Source organism: Triticum aestivum, chromosome 4D (assembly GCF_018294505.1).
Source record: "Triticum aestivum cultivar Chinese Spring chromosome 4D, IWGSC CS RefSeq v2.1, whole genome shotgun sequence".
Taxonomy (NCBI): Eukaryota; Viridiplantae; Streptophyta; class Magnoliopsida; order Poales; family Poaceae; genus Triticum; species Triticum aestivum.
In genome coordinates, this window is record NC_057805.1 from 97,742,540 (window position 1) to 97,761,515 (window position 18,976).

Genomic DNA, 18,976 nt, shown 5'->3' on the forward strand with positions numbered 1-18,976 from the left:
TTTCTAAAGTTTAACCCATAACAAGCAATGCCACACTGTTTTTTTTTAAACGGCCACGCTGTAGTTTAACAAAAAAACTTCTTAGCAAGGAAGAATTTTACATGATCGTAGAAATAAGACGCATGCCTTTTTCTAAATTATTTTAACATAGATTAAAATAAAAAATACATCAACATGGCCATATAATTCAAATAAACTGAATTATCATATTTGTCGGTTATATTATTATTATTATTTGAGGCCTATTTATTATTAGTAAACATGGGCCTATTTATTATATTATTTACTATGGTCCTGGTAATATATATATAGACATGTCTAATACTTGTATTTCGATGTTGAAAAAAAATAGGTGAGTCGAGATGTCCGATGTAGTGAAGTTGATATTTTACTATGGTCCTGGTACTGTCCAAACAAATGAGTTGGGAGCAGATCTGAGTGAATTTACTCACATAGAGGTTGCAATCAGCGCACCACAAACATGGTCTGTTAGTCAGTTGAAAGAATGGATTGCGGCAAGTTTAGGTCTTGATACTGAAACAAACACCGTCGGTGTTCATGCATTGTGGACACGGTCAAGTTCAAAAATTTACTTTTATTTGAGGCCAATAGAGGGAGACTCCGATTGGGTGCGGTGGTTACAAGGTTGTGAACGAAGGGGATGCAATCCTGTTGCTTTAGTGCTTCCCGTCGTGAAGGAGGTCACTGCACATGAAGGGGAGGGTGGCTACGAAGGACAGAGCAGTCATGTAGAAGGAGGAAATGCTTATGGTTACGACCAAGGACAGAGCAGTCAGGTAGAAGGAGGAAATGCTTATGGTTATGAACCAGGGCAGAGTAGTCAGGTAGAAGGAGGAAATGCCGATGGTGATTACAATGGCGAGGTGGACGCTGACGAGGTAGATGGGCACATGCAGAACCAGATGGAAGAAGAAGACACCGATGTTGAAAGGGGTCATGCCGATGATTCTGACGAGTCAGATGAAGAAGAAAATGCAGAGGAGGTCCCGAATCCTGCATGGTGGAATCATGACTTATCATCTGCAATGACCGTGAATGATGGACATGATTCAGCCTGGCAATATCACCAGAACAATATTGCGACGGGTGCTATGTATCCGAACAAGCAAGCCCTGAAGGATGCAATAATTAATTGAGCAATGTCCACGCAAAGGGTTTTCAAAGCTGAGGTGTCCAGTCAGAAATTCCTCACAATGGTATGCAAGAATGCAGATTGTCCCGCAAGGGTGCACGGCTTTCTCCCTAAGTATGGCACAAGTTGGGTGATAAGTGACTTAGTTAATCACACTTGTCTTATTCCCTGCATCCCTCAAGATCATGCCAACCTTTCATCCACGCTTATTGCTCGACTGTTTTACGATGAGATAGTGCAAGGCAAAGCTATGGAAGTGAAGGCAGTGCAGACAAAAGTGTTCGCCAGGTTGAAGTACAGAATTTCTTATGGCAAGGCTTGGAGGGCTAAGCATGCAGCACTTGAGAGGAGATTTGGTTCTTATTTTGATGCATATGACTCTGTTGTCCACCTCCTCCACACCCTGCAGCAGCGGAATCCAGGCACCTATATCGATATCCAAGACATGTTCATGCCAGAGTTCCCAACTGTGAGGGTTTTGCATCGTCTCTTCTTCTCTTTCGGTGTATGCATCGAAGCTTTCAGGCATTGCCGACCGGTGATATGTGTTGACGGTACTTTTCTCACAGGCAAGTACAAGGGTCAGATACTGACAGCCATAGGTCAAGATGGCCAAAATCAAGTCGTCCCACTGGCATTTGCTTTTGTGGAGAGTGAGAACATTGAAAGTTGGACATGGTTCTTCAGGCAGTTGAAAATATCAGTTGTCAAGGAGAAGCCGAATGTGTGCATCCTTCATGACAGGCATGCAGGTATACTCAGTGCGATAAGGACACTGACAAACCTAGGCCCTGAGGAACAAGTTCCATGGCAGGACTTGCAGAGCCGTTGGTGCATGCGCCATCTCGGGGCTAATTTCTTCTCGCAGTTTAGAAATAAGAACCTGATGAATCTGTTCAAAAAACTCTGCAAGCAGAACCAGTTATGGAAGTACAATTTGATACGCGACAGACTTAATGTGTGCACGCAGAGACACGTGAGGGACAGGAAAGCTGCAAGAGATGCAGCGGTGAGGGCACATGTTGAAGCAGTAGCTGCACAGTTGGCAACAGGAACAGCGGCCGTGGAGGAGGAGGCTGTTGGGCTATGTGACCTGCCAGGCTTTGACCCACCTGGTACTAGGAGAAGGCTCGGGAGGTCGATTAAAACTTTCGAGCAGTGGATAGAGCATGAGCCTCTGGAGAGGTGGTCTTTGCTACATGACACACATGGAGCAAGGTACGGTGTCATGACAACGAACCTCGCGGAAACATACAACTTTGTCCTCAGAGGAAACCGGGCATTGCCACTTACAGCCATCGTTGAGGGTATTTTCTATGGCACCGTCAAGTATTTCAGAGACAGACGTCAAATAGCAGAGCAGCATATCTTGAACAACCCAAATACACGGTACTGTGAAAGAGTCACGAAGTACATGGACAACAAGATGCAAAAAGCTAGGTCACACACTGTAGTCGCCATCGGTAATCAAGAAAGAAGGTTTGAGGTCCGCTTAGCCAACAACAAATTCGGATGTGCAAATGAGTTGAGGACGCATGAGGTGAAAATTGGCAATGAAGCCTGGCCAACGTGTGAGTGCACATGCAATAAACCGAAATTGCTTCACCTACCTTGCTCACATGTACTTGCTGCTTGCGGGCAGCTTGGAATGGACGCAATATCGTTTGTGTCATATTTTCTGAAAGAGGCTGTCCTCAATACCTGGACAGGTGAGCTGATGGGTTTTCGAGCAATGGGTAATTTCAACAGCGTCAACCCCGCCGATAGGCGTTACATTCCAAACCCAGAGCATATGCGTACAAGTAGAGGCAGACGGCAGTGTCAGCGCATCCGAAATGATATGGATGAATCTGAAGCAGGAGGTCCGACTAGGCAATGCATTCTATGCAATGAATTTGGCCATAGGGACACTAATTGTCCCACTTTCGTCACTGGGCGTGGACGAGGCAACCGGGGAAGAAGAGGAGGTAGAGGTAGTAGAGGAGTAAGGGCGAGAGGAAGAAGCTAAGCTAGCACTAGTTTGTTCTGAATTTATAATAAGTGTGCTGTGGCACTATGTTCTGAAATTTGTATTAAGTGTGGCACTATGTTCTGAATTTTTATTAAGTGTGACACTATGTTCTAAATTTTTATTAAGAGTGCCACTATGTTATGAATTTTAATTAAGTGTGCCACTATGTTATGAATTTTTATTAAGTGTGGTACTATGTTCTGAATTTTTATTAAGTGTGGCACTTTGTTCTGAATTTTGTAAGTGCAGGAATGTCGGGATTGTGGTTGCTGAATGGGGACATTGATAAGGGTCATCGTGGTGCGATATGATATGAGCGCAAGCTTGAGCCTCTCGTCACTCGCACTCCTAAGGAAAACTGGAAGATACACTCAGGATGGCTTCAGCGGTACGTGCTTTATTAATTTGCACACTGACATGCATATTAATGGTTGAAATGGGAGACAGTAACTGAAAAGTTCTCTGATGAAGGTTGAAATGGGCCGGCCTTTTACCTTTCGCGCGTCTGGTTGAGTCTATCCCGGGTGAGAAACGCGTCGCCATCGATGGGTCTTTGCTGAGCTGCTTAGTGGACCGTTGGAGGCCAGAGACCCACACGTTTCACTTCAGATGGGGAGAGATGGCTCCTACTCTGGAGGATGTGTCACTTTTGCTGGGACTACCGTTGGCAGGTCATGCCGTAGGACCGTTGGACGCACCGGCTGGTTGGGAGCGAGCTCTCACAGAACGTTTTCACGGTGTTTTTCCGGATGCTCCCGATCCGGTATGGGAGCATCACGGACCTAAGTATGAGTGGTTGCTAAATTTCCGGGTAATTTCCCCTACCTATTCTCTTCAAGTTATCGCGCATAAAGTTGTACAGAAAATAATTGCGGCTTACTAAAACTTTCTCTTCGCTTAATGCAGATCCAGAACTTCCGGGCGCCCTTGACTGCGGAACAGATCACTCGGAGCCTCGAGGCCTACTTACTGTGGCTTTTCGGCAAGGTGATGTTCACGGAGAACCATGTCACCACTATCAGCGCCCTCTATATCCCTATGGCACTCGAGATAGCGAGCGCTCAGACGGCGGATCAGATCAGACAGAGGAGTTGGGGTTTGGCGGTGTTAGCGGCTACATACCGAGGTATGTGCAACGGTTGCCAGCTTACATCGAGAAAGCCAGCCCTTCTTGGATGCCCTCTATTCCTACAGCTGTGGTCGTGGGAGAGGTTCTCTATATGGCGACCAGATGTACGGGTTCATGAGCCTATAGACGCCATGTTTGATGTTGAGGGCATCGACATGCCTACTTTCGGTCTGTGTTGGACTCGTCGCAAGGTATGCACCGTGTTGTAGTTTAATGCAACTTTTTCTGCACAAGAGATCGATCGATGCGAGCGGCTACTAACTTTTATTCTCTGCAGAGACGCTTTGCTAGTGATCAGACCAGGAAGGCGTACACAGCATTGAACGAGCAGTTCGATGCGTACACCGGGGTAATCTGGCAGCCCTACACGGAAGCAGCCATACAAGCGAGATACCCTGCTGGTATGTCTGTGCTATGCACAAGGGACCGAGATTACTGGATGACAAAATCGAAGATCATCTTCGATGTCTTCGTCGAGGAGATGGCACAACAGAGGGTTATGAGGCAATTTGGTCTTCTGCAGTTGGAGCTACCTCCCCCTATAGAGAACCCGGTGCCAGCACACATCCACAGGTATTAACCAGTTTTTTAATGTTGCATTTTCTTTCATAGTACTCCATTCGAAGCTTTAGGTAATTGTTGAACACACACCACAATTTTAGGACGACAAGGAAGGGCATGAACAGGACAGCTGCTGAATGGCTAGTTAGACTAGAGCCGTATGTTATAGAATGGGAGACAGCAAACACAAATCTATGGCACGAGAATCACAATTTCGATCTCGATGAATTCAATCTCTATTTGCGGCGCTACATGACCGGAACACGGTTACGCATTGTTGAGTACTCCCACCCAGAGGAGTTACCGGATCCTACTCCGTCGGATATGTACCCGAGCTATGATACTTCGGGCTCTAGGCAGTACGCGGTAAGATATTTTTTCTTTACGTAATGTTGTCACATACTTTGACGTGCAAGAGACAGACATTATTAATCGTCATGGAAATTTGCAGGCTACCTTGACACGCGAACTGTACGACGACGTGACCACCTTTGGACGATCACTATCGTCTGGACCTCTTCTTCGACATCGTCCAGTGGTACAGCCCTTGATATGTTCGCGCCAACTTTTTCCCGCCACCCGTTTCCCGCCAACCCTTTCCCGCCATATCGCAGCCGTTCTTTCCCGCCATTTTCTCCTCTCTACCTATAAAACCCCCTTCAGACGGAGCTGCATAAGCATTGCAGTGTGCTGGTGGTAAATTGGAGCACTGTGGTGGAGGTGAAGCTGTTGTTCGTCGTTCTTCGTTCGAGCCGGAGCACCGGCAGTTTGGTGGCCGCCGTTCGTCCTTCATCCTTCGCACGCACGCTTCAAGGGTATATTTAAGCCCACATTTTATTTTTCGTACGTGCTCCGGTAGTTTTTGTTAATATTTTTAGATGTCAACTAATTAATCTTTCAATATTTGTAGTTGCTACGGCAAATATTCGTAATATAATTGTAGGAGGGTGAATTGTATTAGTTGCTCCGTTAATATTCTGTAATATATAGCTTCGTAATATATAGACATGTCTAATATTTGTTAGTGGGGATATTAAGGGGTAGGGTAGGTACTCAATGCGATTTGTGTATTGCAGATGGCTGAGAGTACTCAGTGGGTGCTTAGCCCTATTGTTCATGTCCAAGGCTTGTCTCCAAGTGTTGTGCAAGTTAGTGAAGTGGACCTCACTTTTGATTGGTTGAAGACTAAATTCATGTTGAAGCAAGGGTTGAAGGAAGACGATTTTGTGTACTACGTCAGCAGGAAGCATTCGGATGGCCCTGGAGAAAGAAAATTGATTGACATAACTGATGATGGCAAGATTCAAGAAATGCTGAGCGAATGGGAATGGAAAAGGGTTGTTCAGTTGCATTGCTACAGGAAACCGAGTTATATGTGATGCATTTGTCATTCGAGATCCGCCTCCCCGGCAGGCCAGACGTCGTCTTTGCCGCTCCTATGTATCAGTAGAGACATTACCATCTATTTCTGTGTGAGAACTTATGTCTATTCTATGTATAAGACAAATGACTATGTACTTATCTACGAGACATATGCCTACTCTACAAGATCATATTTAGATAGAACATAATATTCATACAACGAGACATTACAAACAACTAGATAGAACTACATCCAAATTAAATGGCACGTAACTGAACTCACAACATACAGCATAAAAACTACATGAAGTCATCATCGTCATCCTCGATCGATGCAGAACTCTTGCCCTTCGACGATGAAGAACTCTTGCCCTTCGACGATGCAGAAACCTTGCCCTTCGATGATGAAGAACTCTTGCCCTTCGATGATGCAGAACCCGGAAGCGGCGGCATGAAGATATCATCTTCGTCTTCGCTCTCCTCAGTCCATAAACATGGATTATTTGCTGCAATCCTTCTGAAAGTTTCACTCTTCGGCACCACTACCTTCTTCCACCTGTCATGCAACCTAAGAAGTTCTTTACGTACCTCCTCATAGGTCCTTTCAGGCCACCCAGAACTACGTAATTGGTGAGCCAACTCATTCATTATGGTGTCACTACCGGTGAGTTCGTCCCATGGAACTATCCTACTATCCATCCTGAAATCGGTAGCTAGCTTCAGAAGAGTCCTGCTCATCCCAGGGTGAAAACTACGATCGAAAGGATAATGGGACATCTCAACTACACTACACTGCAATGCTTATCCAGCTCCGTCTGAAGGGGGTTTTATAGATAGAGACGAGAAAATGGCGGGAAAGAACGACTGCGGTATGGCGGGAAATGTTGGCGGGAAATGGGAGGAGGGAAACGGGTGGCGGGAAACGGGTGGCGGGAAATTGTTTGGCGGGAAATGGGTGGCGGGAAATAGGTGGCGGGAAATGGATGGCGGGAAATGGTGGCGGGAAATGGGTGGCGGGAAATGGATGGCGCGAAAAGCGCAGTTTGGAAATGTCGATAACTTTCAAAACAAATGTTCATCACAATGGAAAAAGTTCCCGCCTTTCAAAAAATGCATGCAATTTTTTTGGAAAATATGATAAGAAATGGTTGGTGCCACTAAATGAATGTACATCACCTTTGCTGGAAATATTCTCGTGTTTCCAAAAAATATCCATGACATTCTACAAAATGGTACTCCCTTCATCCCATAATATAAGATGATATTACAATCAATATACTCACATATCACGTGGGTTAACAAATGTTTAGATGGATCATGACATTTTAAGAAAATATTCGCGTGTTTCTAAAAAAAGTTTGTGAAATTTTCAGAAAAGCATTTAAAAAAATGTTGTGTGGTTTAAAAAAATGGTATTTCCATTAAAAATGTATTTGAAGAAATGTTACCATGTATTCATAACGTGTTAAAATATATACTTTTAAAAAATATTCGCGTGTATTATTAAAAATAGGCATGCATCAGTCGGCCCACAGCAGGCCAACTGAGCCTAGTCGGCCCACTGCAGGCCTATCGGCCAACTGCAGGCCGACTGGACCCTGTCGGCCAACTGGAGGCCGACTGGGCTTGAATCTGCTGGCCGACAGCCCAATCGGCCAGCAGCAAACGGATGGGCCTCCAGTCGGCCTGCAGTAGGCCGATGGTGTATTATTTTTGAAAAATCTTTTTTTTTTGCGTATTATTTCTGTAATTTAAAAAAAATGTATTATTTAAAAAAAATTAGCCATAAATGTATTGGCTATTTGATATGCCCCCCTAGGTTCTCACACTTCTCGGCAGTGCCCATGGATAGACGCTGGACCAACTCGTTTTTTAAGGGTGTGTAATATGTCGGCTTAACATGTTCGTTTTAATATTTTTGAATGATATTGCAAAATGACCCGTCATTCTATTTACCATCACGCCCACGAAGACAACGACAATAGATGCCACTATGGTTCTTCTCACTGAAGTTGCATCAACAATACCTTCTTACCAGGCTCACGACTGTGTTGGGAATTACACTTTGCCCATCAATATCAAATAAATTGGAGGAGTTGGCGAACGACCTTCCTAGTACGGTGTCCTCCTCACCTAACCTGTGTGACAAAGTACTATCGATTCCTAGGGGAGCAAGATATATGTCATGCGTGATTATCGTCTTGATATATCATACATCTATATGCAAGAGATGTCTCAATCAAGCCTTCCAGGATGCATATGTTGCATTTGCATTGAGGAGAAGTGTGTGCGTGTACTAGAAACTTTGCAATCTTGCATTTGCAGAGGAGGACATCCTATCTCATTATGGACTACAACAAAACCTGCCAGTAGAGACGTCAAATTACATAGCTAGTGACGTGGTATTTCATCTCTAGCCAATTGTAGAGTCGTTTTAGTAAAGCGTCCTTCGAACGTCTCCACATGGACCGTCTCAAATATTTAGACACGCTTGATAGGCGTGTCTACATGACATGAGACGCTATATAAGGACGCTCAAGAGCGTGTCTACATGACATGAGACGCTATATAAGGACGCTCAAAAGCGTGTCTACATGACTTGAGACGCTATATAGGCACGCTCAAAAACGTGTCTGAACAAATATATACGTTCTGCTAGACATGCCCGTATGACATCGTACATCGTTGTATTTCATTATTTTGAATTGGATTGTTTTATCATGCCCTGCTGCACATGCAGATCATCAAATAATGTAGTTGTGTAGGCATTATCCAACACCATTGTTGCATTGCAATCATCTTATTCTCATAATTAACTGAAAAGGTTTCTCATAATCAACACAGCAAAACAAGTAGCAATGTGCAAGCCATTACAACTATTTTTATTACAAAGGGTATTGATACTTTACCAGTGAACTGCACGTTCATACAATAATGTGTATGTCACTAGAAAATAAACTTCTAATTCTAATTCTAACTATCTAAAAGTTGAAACCAATTTGAGAAAAAAATGGAAATTCTCAGTGGAAATCTATCTAAAAATTCTATAGCTAGTTTGGTACATCAGCTTGACGGCTTTCGCAGCTTTTATGGAAATGACTTCTAGAAAAATGTGAAGATTCCCTTGCACGTTTCAAGATTATTTCCGATATAAAACCTGTTATAATCTGTCCATATAATTAGTTTTGTCCTCTAAATCCTGCAATAAGAGCACATTACCATCAGAAAAGGTGAAGGGAAATATAGAGAAGCAGAGCTAGATAATTTTAAATAAGAAATATACATTGATTTCACAAAGAATAGTTATAATTTGTGTGTTTCTTCTCTATAGAAGTAAGACTTCTTAGGATTGACTGGTTATGCTTGTCGACACTAGTAATCTTCCGTCCAATAGAAACTCTACACTAGTGGGGATGACACAACAAAGAAGTTTGAGCCAGCTGATCTAGAGATAATGCAGCTTATCTGTCAAACAGATGACGACTACATTATTCTGAACCATCTTTGTCAGCAGAAAAGGTTGGAACATGGATAAATCACACACCTTGTATTGGTCCCACATTGATTGCTCCTTATAAATATGTATTCTTTTCACTTGCAAAAGATCATCTGCTGAACATTTCCATAATGTTAAATCCTCAAATATCCGAAAACAGTAAGAAAACATTGTCTCTTATGATAGTGTCAATGCAATAAAAAACTTACTGGCTGTTTGCTGAAAGAAAAGAATCACAGTGATGTTTGGTTATAGCCCACGTCGATTTGACAATATTATAATCTGTATAAAAATGACCAGTTAATGTGCGGACAGAAAAAAAAATATTGTATGTGGTTTGGTTAAAGCCCACATCAGTTTTATATTATTACAATCTGTATAAAATTGACCAGCTAAACTGTTGCCAGAAAGAAATTGCAGTGTTTTGTTTGGTTATAGCCCACATAAATTTGGCAGCATTATAATCTGTTGTCATGTATAAAGGTAACACAGAGAAACTTTGATCACCTTAACATACTACAAAATCTAGTCTTTATATACACTCTCGGATATATCATAAGTATATTATACTCTTACGTGACATGGCAACAAAATAAACGTGCCCCCATTGGATAGTAGCACAAAACAAGTGGACAATGGTATGGAAGGTGAGGTAATACTATGTAGAAGTATTAATATTATCATACTAGATCCTCCGTGATATGTACAAAAACATGAATCCCATCATTAATTCTGATACATAACAAGGTGAACTCAACCAACAACCGAAATTAAAGATCTGATCAATCGCTCATGGGAGTTGTACTTATTGAAGAAGGAAAAAAATGTTTGGGGGCAAACACAAATTGACAATAAAAATATCAATTGGAAGGAGGATCATGGGGTACCACTGTACCAGGTGCCTTCCATAGGAGAGGATGGACACACGGCTGCACCTCCGCTACCTCCTTCAACATCTAGCCTGCCAGCGCAGGAAGGAATCAATCTATGGCTGCAAGGTAGTGGTATCGGCTGCATCTTCCGATGGGGGCAGGGGGACTTTGGTTGGTAGCGAGCGGCATCACCCAGATGTCATGGAAGTATCAATGTCGGAAGTTATCCCCGTCAGGAGCCATGGATGCGCCGTATCTGGGGAGAGGGATACAACTTTTTTTTGTTTCTTTCAGGGGTTAGGTATAGGGCAGCTGTGTGTAACAGGGCGTTGATCTGGTCAATTTGTTGACTCAACAGTGAGTCGCATCCTCCATTGTCAGATACTAACATGCATTTCCCTATGCCCTAGCTGACTTGTGTAAAATCAGAATGTTTCAAGGCTATATCAGATAGGTTGGCGAACCACAATTTGCCTGACCAGGTGTACTGGATCAAACTGAGCGGAAAACTATATCTAGTTTGGATCTTTTTCAAATTGTACATAACTTGGCTTGTTCTGATCTTACTCATGCCTAATTAAGATGCAATAAACACTTCCCAAAATGGTACAAGTAAGACAAATACTGAGCATCTACCGAGCTAAAGTAAGCAAAAATCCATGAAAATAATCGCACTAGCCATTAGTGGTGGACCAAAAAATATGCCTTGTCAGTCTCACGAAGTCATGTGAAGCCAGAACCTATAAAGTAAAAACCCACATAGATATGTCATTTTTGCTTCGTAAGTACTAGGCGAAAGTGATGCTAGTTTCTGGAAGCTAAAACTATACATCATCAAACAATGAACGTACAAATCATGTTGGAATTGCAACTTAAACTGGAACTCTCCCACAGAGAGTAAAAGTAGTCTACTTAATGGCCAGTCATTCGAACCTGCACCTGATTAATGTATTCGCTCCTTCTCCCCCTAAAAAGGAACAAACGAAATTAGTAAGTTGCAGAGTGAGATGCAAAATAAAAAAAATTGTCAAGCTGCAGGACACACCACCATCGAGATTTACTTCATGAGATCTGATGCATCAGGATCAGTTCTGTGATTGATAGAGGCGTGGGATGTGTCAACTAAGGAGCTGCGTTGATTGATTTAATTTAAAAACTGTAGAAGAGATGGGATTCGAGGGAGCACCTTCTTGACATGGCGGATCCCATCTTGCGGGACGCTGTGGCGATGAGAGTTGGGAGGGGCGCGACGTGGCAACGGGGAGTACGCCGACGGCTGGCGGGGCTCCGACCAGCGAGGATGCCGACATAGGAGAATGGGAAGTCGCCGGCCGAGGGTGGAGTTGGCGCCGGAGGGCAGGGCCGGGCCGAGAACTGCCGCGGGGGCTAGGCTTTGGTGGCGGCGCAGATTGGGATTTCTGTGGGAGGTGGAAACTGGAAAGACGGGGTGTGGGAGGATTACACGGAGTATCTTACTAGCAAAATAAAATACGAAAAGCCGCGGGAAGTCTTTAAGCGGTAAAATAATGAATTTGCGAGCGCCAAATATCTCGCGGGCTTAACAAATCGTCTCACAAATCGCCTCTAAGTTAATTAAGAATATAAATTTATTGTATAAATGCATCATTCTAAAAATAAGATTGGGATGCTTATGTAAACGTCTCAGGAAGCGTCTTTAGCATGTTAGTGTCCTTGCCATAGAGACGAATATAAATAGCGTAAAAAAAAGTGACCCTACGCGATTATTTTGTTGTAGTGACACTACTACTCAGCCCGGAACATCCTCTGTAAGGATGGTTCTCAGGTGCTTGCTAAGTGCAACGAGGCTTCCGATGAGCTGACCATCTTTGGCCAATAAGGAAGTGGATTACCTAAATTATTTACCACATCACATGGTGATTTAAGTGGAGATGGATGCAAATACCCAAACCCCTATATCTGGGGATGTTTTCGCCTTGAGATTTAACCACTTGGCTGAAAGTGACCCTCTGGTAATCCGGTACATGGCACGTGTATTTTTTTGGGAAATTACCGTGTACGACTGCGTGGTGTATCTAAGTTTCAGTTTCAAATTTTTTGAACGTGTGTAGGGCTTGCGTTGGCTCGTTTAGTGTTTTTTGCTCGGTGTCTATCTGTTATGCGGTGTCGTCTTCCTTCCGTAGACAGCAGTGCGGCTTCGATCGTTGCATTCAGACGTTGCTGTCGCTGCCGCTTTGACTGACCAAGGCTCCAGAGCTTGCTATCCTTTCTTATCGGTACCGCTTTTCGCGCGTTTTCTGGAGTTTCTCCCATCTACATGGTGTTGTCGCTACCGCTTTGTTCGTTGGTTCCAGAATCTGCTGTTCTTTCTCATCGGTGTGCTCTTTGGTCAGCGTTTCCGTGTTGAGGATGATGCCGCACGTCAGGTGGTGACGCCTGAGGAGATTGGACCCCCTCCGATCGAGTCCCTCAATCAACGCTCGTCTTCCTCGCCCACCTCGCGGCTGCGCCCACGACCATCATCTCGGCCACCTCCCGGAGCCCCCGTCCCCACGGCCGCGCTGGCCCCCGTCTTACCTCACGCCGTCCCTCCATCTCCCATGTGCGCAACCAAACTGGTGCCGCACGTCCTTCCGGCCCGGCTGCTCCACCCTCCTCCAGCCAGCTACTCCAACCACGGCACGGCGGCCGGATCCAATCTATATGGCGTGATGGCAACCAAATCCATGACGAAAAAGTGGCCCAGTGGTTCCCGCCATCTCAAGCAGGTATGTCTCCTCCCCCCTCATCCCCTCTCGCGAGCGCTTCGATGTTGTCTCACGGTTTCCAGCCCCTTCACAGCCATCGGCCACCTGCAGCAGCCCCAGGGTTGACGGCGTCTCCCAGGCTGCCGCACAGTCCTGCTCCGGCAGCCTCGACCTGCAGCTCTGGCACATGGTACAGGACGCGTCTCTGCTATTCCCGTGCAGATCCACTGAGTTGATGATGTTGAATCAGCTGTGGCTTCCGGACCGATCATGGAGTTATGGAGGACGTACCTCCATTGTGGAGATGGTTTCAGTTACGCTACAAGGGATTTCATTTCTCACTGAAAAATTATGTCAGTCCTTCCTGATTTGCACGTGTTAATACAGCTGCTGAACAACGGTTCTCTCTCATCATCCATTGTGCAGGTTTAAGGACATACATAGGACATGGCAGCTCAAATGAGTAGCTAACTGATCGCACTTTTTTCTCAATGCTTTTTTATTTCAGTTAGTAACATACTGTCAGTGATTTTTTTTTTAGAACGAAGGCTCAAGAAAAGCCCGGCTTTGAATTAACAAAGCCATCAACCGGCCAGGATTACAACTCCAAATATACCACTCACCAACTAAAGCAAAGAAAACATACAACAAAGATACAGGGGCACCAAGGAACAGCTCACAAGGCACATACTACAAGCTAGTTAGAAAGATTGGCGTAAAGCATATAGCTTGGAGATGCCACTATCCTCTTGCACGCCGAAAACCTAGGCGAAAGCGAAATCCTGGTCAGGAGAGTGCACCGACGATGATGCAAGGCACGCCGTTGCCAAAACCTGGGCTTGAAGAAAGACACATCCATCCAGATCCATCGTCAAAGAAGGCCCCTGCCTCCTCGCCTGGCTCGAAGGCGCCGCACCGTTGAGCGATGGACATGCTCACCCTAGAGCCTAGATGGATGGCCTCGAAGAAACCACTTGGGCGGAACCAGGCGTTCCCGACATGCCGACGATGACTCACCTAGAGCAGAGCAACACCATATGCCAAAGTTCTGACTTGGAAGAGGGCGAGCGGTCAGAATGCACAATTGGGCAACAGCGAGGGCCAAGACCAAATTGGGAGCTTCGGCTCGCTCGACGAGCTGAAGTGCAGCCACCGTAGGAGGGGAACCCTATCCCCTCCCGTCCTGGAAGATCCAAGGGCACCGGAGGAATAAACTACAGCCCGGCGAAGAGCACCATAAGAACTTGACCCAGCACCAAGGAAGACACCGCCACCGCTGGACGCACGCTGCCGCCGCCGACACACTCCACCCACACCACAACGAAGCCCACAACCCATCTTTGTTCCCAAAACAGCGCCTTCAAGAAGGTTACGGCGCCAAGGGCGTCGCCGCTGCCCAACAAAATTGAGGATTTCTCCCGGGAGACAAAGGGGAGGGGGATGGGGAGCAAGACCTGAACGGCGCCTCCGGGAAGGTGCGCGGCGCCCGCGGGCGCCGCCGCCGGCAAGGCTGGCTGGGGTTTCCCCCGGTCCTACATCCTGACACCCACTCCCACCCGAGCAGACCGAGGCCCCGCGACGAGGCTGGCCGGATCTGAGGAGGGGAGGAGCTTGCTGGAGAAGAAGGGCAGTGGGGGCGGCCAGATCTGATGCAGCCGGAGCAAACGCAGCCGCCGCGCGCTGGCCCGCATTATTCGGGGATCTTGCCGTCCACACGGCCGAGAACCGCCGACCTGCGCCCGCGCCACCGGATGCCGAAGCCGGCGACGCCTCACCAGCCGGGGCCGCCGCCCCAGATCCAGAGGCCCCCCACGGACGAGGCGAGGCGGCGAGGGCCCCGCCGCCACCTTCATCGATGGCGCGCCAGGCTAGCTCGGCGTCAGCAGTCTCCGGCGGCGGCGAGGGGAGGGCGAGCAGGGGAGGGAGGCGGCGGGGGTAGGGTTTCGCCCCTCGGGTCGCCCGAGCGGGGCGACACGAGGGAGGGGGAGTTGCTTTTGGCTTACCCCTTTCCGTCAGTGATCTTTTGGTGTTGATATTTCAACCTCGCCCTTACCCTTGATTCTCTCTTCCACTGTGTGATCTTCGGTGAGTCCTACTAGGATGGAAGACGCTGCAATAATGTGTGAGCAATGGATGTTGGTTGCCTTTGTGAGAAACTACAGAAGCTCTCAGGTAACAAATACACGCAAGATGATTATTTTAAGTACCGATGCACCTTGCAATACATGTATCTGTTTTGCATTCATCCACTACGGATTATAACTATTTACTTGTTGTTCCCGTTTATATATAGGAGTGTGTTTTCCGAGTCGGGTTTTCTGACAACTATAGCATGTGTGACATGATAGGATATATTTTCTCTGCATTTGTAAAGGACCAAAATGAAGATTGATTATAGGTTTTTAGATTATTTATATTTCTCTTCAATACTACATGTACTGTCTCTGCTGACTGGCATTTTTTCTTTTGCCATCAATAGTAGCACTGAAAATCAATGAAATTCATCTGTTCGCATGTTCAGTTAGCTTGGCTTGATTCCTATTTGCAGAATCTAACTTTCCCTTTCCGTCGAGGGTTTCCTCAGCTCTATAATTTTCTTCTATTTTCTCATCCAAATTGTGTTTAAATGATAGGGATCATTGCGAATTATGACCAGCAAGCTTCTTTGTTATGGCTCATTTCATTGACCGGTGTATGGTTGGTTGTTACCATCTTAAACCCATAATTTGAGATCTTGAAGAAAAGGAGGGCAACAAAGCTTTAGTTTTGGGCTGTTGATATCATATAGTGAGCATGCTAAGCAAAACTAAGTCTTATTGCATGCTGTCGTAATGTGTAGTTGGATGTTAAGCTAATAACTTGGTAGATGAAATCTAGTCAATCTTGTTGTATAAATTATAGCATGGTGCAGACTGATAGCTGAAATTTAGTCTATCTTGCATTATAAATTCCGGCAAATGCAGTTGATCTTGCTGTGTAATTTCTGGCATAGTGCAGACCAGACGGCAGGAGAAAATGACTTGCCATACTGGTACCATACAACACTATGACGATGGTCGATGGATACCATTGTGTAAACAAATCTCAACAGTGTTATCTTGCATTTGTACGAGCATCTGTGCATTAGTTAAACATCCTTTTTTTATTCTTACTTGCCTTGCTTGATATGAGCACCAGCAGTCGTCCCCATGCCAAACCATGTGCTGCTACAAGCCGTGAGCCTTTTATGAGCGCCAACACAACAACATCATCTAAGCATGGATCAAAATGGATACTCCAAGTCTACAAGGACAAATGCAATCCCGCATGTACATCTTCGATGCGAATCTTTATGCTATGTAAATCTGCTAATTAAATTTTTATTTAATCTAAGTAAATGGAGTTCTTACAGATCGTATCATGTTTTGGTTTGTAGGGTTAATCATGCGGTACTACATTGTAGCTTGTAAAAGCACGAGCTTTATTTTTGCATGATTCATGTTTTTATAGTTCCATACATGGTTATCTAATAAGCTAGCTAAAGTTAGGTGATGGTCTCACACTAGATGGTGTTATCCAATTTATACATCTTCACAAATGCTGCTTAGCTAAAATTTCCTTATTGTTCAAGAATAACAGGTATTCAAGCAATATGACAACGAATCCATTTGTATCATATGTGGGAGAGAGCCTGGTTATTGATACAATGCAACTTTACTTTGAACAAAATGTTCCTTGAAAGTTGGTGACACTTCCTGGATATCGGTACAATGCAACTCTGTTGTATGGAAACTGCATATTAATTAGGTCTTTTTACTATACTGCATATATACAGTTAGTGACACTTCCTTGAAAGTGAAGGAAATATTCTTTATATTGTAGCTCATGTTGATTTTTGTATGTAACAGTACTTGCACTGCATGGCCTTTCTCTGACTTACGTTTATTTTTCGAGGTCACATAGCAGACTGTCTTGCTTAACATCGATTGTACTTCCTCTATAACGTATACGATGTTTTTCGACACTGTCATGGACTCTAAGAACGCATTACGAAAAGCTACGGAGGGAGGACAAGGCTAGATACTTATGTTAATTCCCAGTTAATTTCTTCACATTACAATGATGCTATTGTATTATCCAGCCTTGTGTTATTTGATCATCCCTTCTCCATGCCCAGTACAACCAGTCACATTTTCAAGAAAATGATGGAAATGTGCCTTTAATTGCAACTCATGCCAATGGTCTATACAGTCAAGTACCAGAGGTTTGGTGAGTTTGAAAAGAAAGTACCAGAGTATTTGGAAGTTGTTCTTGCCATATTTTTTGAGACATGCCTACTTGTTTGGAAGAATCTGCTTTCTCAGGATATATATCACACCATCCAGGGAAGGTTTATTTTCTGTTGTCTTCTCCCTGAATAATAGAGGAGATGCATAACTAGCTTGATGCTTCACATATTTAAGGAGCAACCGTTGGTTTCATGGTGTGAAAAACAGTGGAAGTTAAGTTCTGTTAGTACTGGTTGTCTCATTCCACGGAAGTGACTCCAAATTGAATTTAACATGTACACATGAGTCTTCCTTTTACCACATATGCAATTTCAACATAAAGTACCAATTTCATCACTGGCACACATCAAGCGAGCACTTGAACAAGGATGCTATGACCTACCGAAGAATCTGCCCTTTGTGAACTCTTTTCGTTCAATCAATATTACAGGATCCGTACACCATAACATGAAAAAAATATTAACATTAAAAATAAAGTGAGCAAGCAAAAACTGAATAATTAATGAAATAATTATATATAAAGTGTAATATTGTTTTTCATATAATGTATCAATAGGCGCGGCGACACGCCGCGCGGGCTATGCTAGTATAGGCTATATGGCCTTCCAAACTATTTCCCAGGATCACCACTGATATTTTGGCAGTCCTAGTGCAACCTAGGTACAATGAGTCCAATGGATATATAAAAAAAAAGTACATCCATGAGTATATATTGCATACCATGCCATTTATAAAGACATGAACATAAACAAATGTAATTCTCACCAGAAAATGAAATCAAATCATTTCTAGTGTTCCATATCGCCCAAAGTAGTGCACATATCCCTATCCGAATATGTTTCGCTATAATGTAATGCAACATGTAGAGGTTCTCACTGGCGGACCTCCCCGGTTGGCAGGGTATGGCGCATGCCATACCTTAATTTTGAGCAAAAAAAATTTATAACTAGTATGCATCAGTCGCTAGCAGAATAGGCTGCCTCGTCGTTGCCAATACGTGATGGGCCGACGGCCCGACGCAGCGAGCGACACTTCTGGCGAGCGGCAAGATGGGCCAACACCCAGCCAGGTTCGAGCGTCCGCGCGAGGCAGCCAGCAGGTTCGAGCGTCCACGCGAGCGAGCAGAGACGCAACACACTCGACCACTCTGTTCTCTCCCCACGACGCCAACCCTAATCCCTAAGCTAGCGCTGCCAGCGGCGGCGGCGGCTGGCCAGGTCTCCAGGAGTGGGCGGGGCAGGCAACGGCGAGTGACGGCGGGGCAGCCAGTGGCAGGGCAGGCAACGGCGGCGCAGTCGGGGGCGCTAGAGGGCGGCGGCACCGCGGCAGCAAGCGGCGTCTCCAGCCAGGGCCTAGGCGCCTAGCAGCAGCAACAGCAGTCCGGCCATCCGGCCGTCC

At 45.1% G+C, this 18,976-nt stretch overlaps 1 long non-coding RNA gene across 4 annotated transcripts; it reads right to left on the bottom strand.

Annotated features, from left to right (window-relative positions):
• Positions 1-9,028: 9,028 nt before the first annotated feature.
• On the bottom strand, positions 9,029-12,048 carry LOC123096470 (uncharacterized). Of its 4 annotated transcripts, XR_006446612.1 has the most exons (6): positions 11,771-12,048; positions 11,630-11,675; positions 10,608-11,551; positions 9,922-9,994; positions 9,761-9,828; positions 9,029-9,415 (listed from the first exon to the last, which is right to left on the bottom strand). It is a non-coding gene; the product is annotated as an uncharacterized lncRNA (long non-coding RNA). The 4 variants fall into 4 exon arrangements; XR_006446609.1 differs by having other exon boundaries at positions 9,761-9,825; positions 9,922-11,551; XR_006446610.1 differs by having other exon boundaries at positions 9,922-11,551.
• Positions 12,049-18,976: the final 6,928 nt, after the last annotated feature.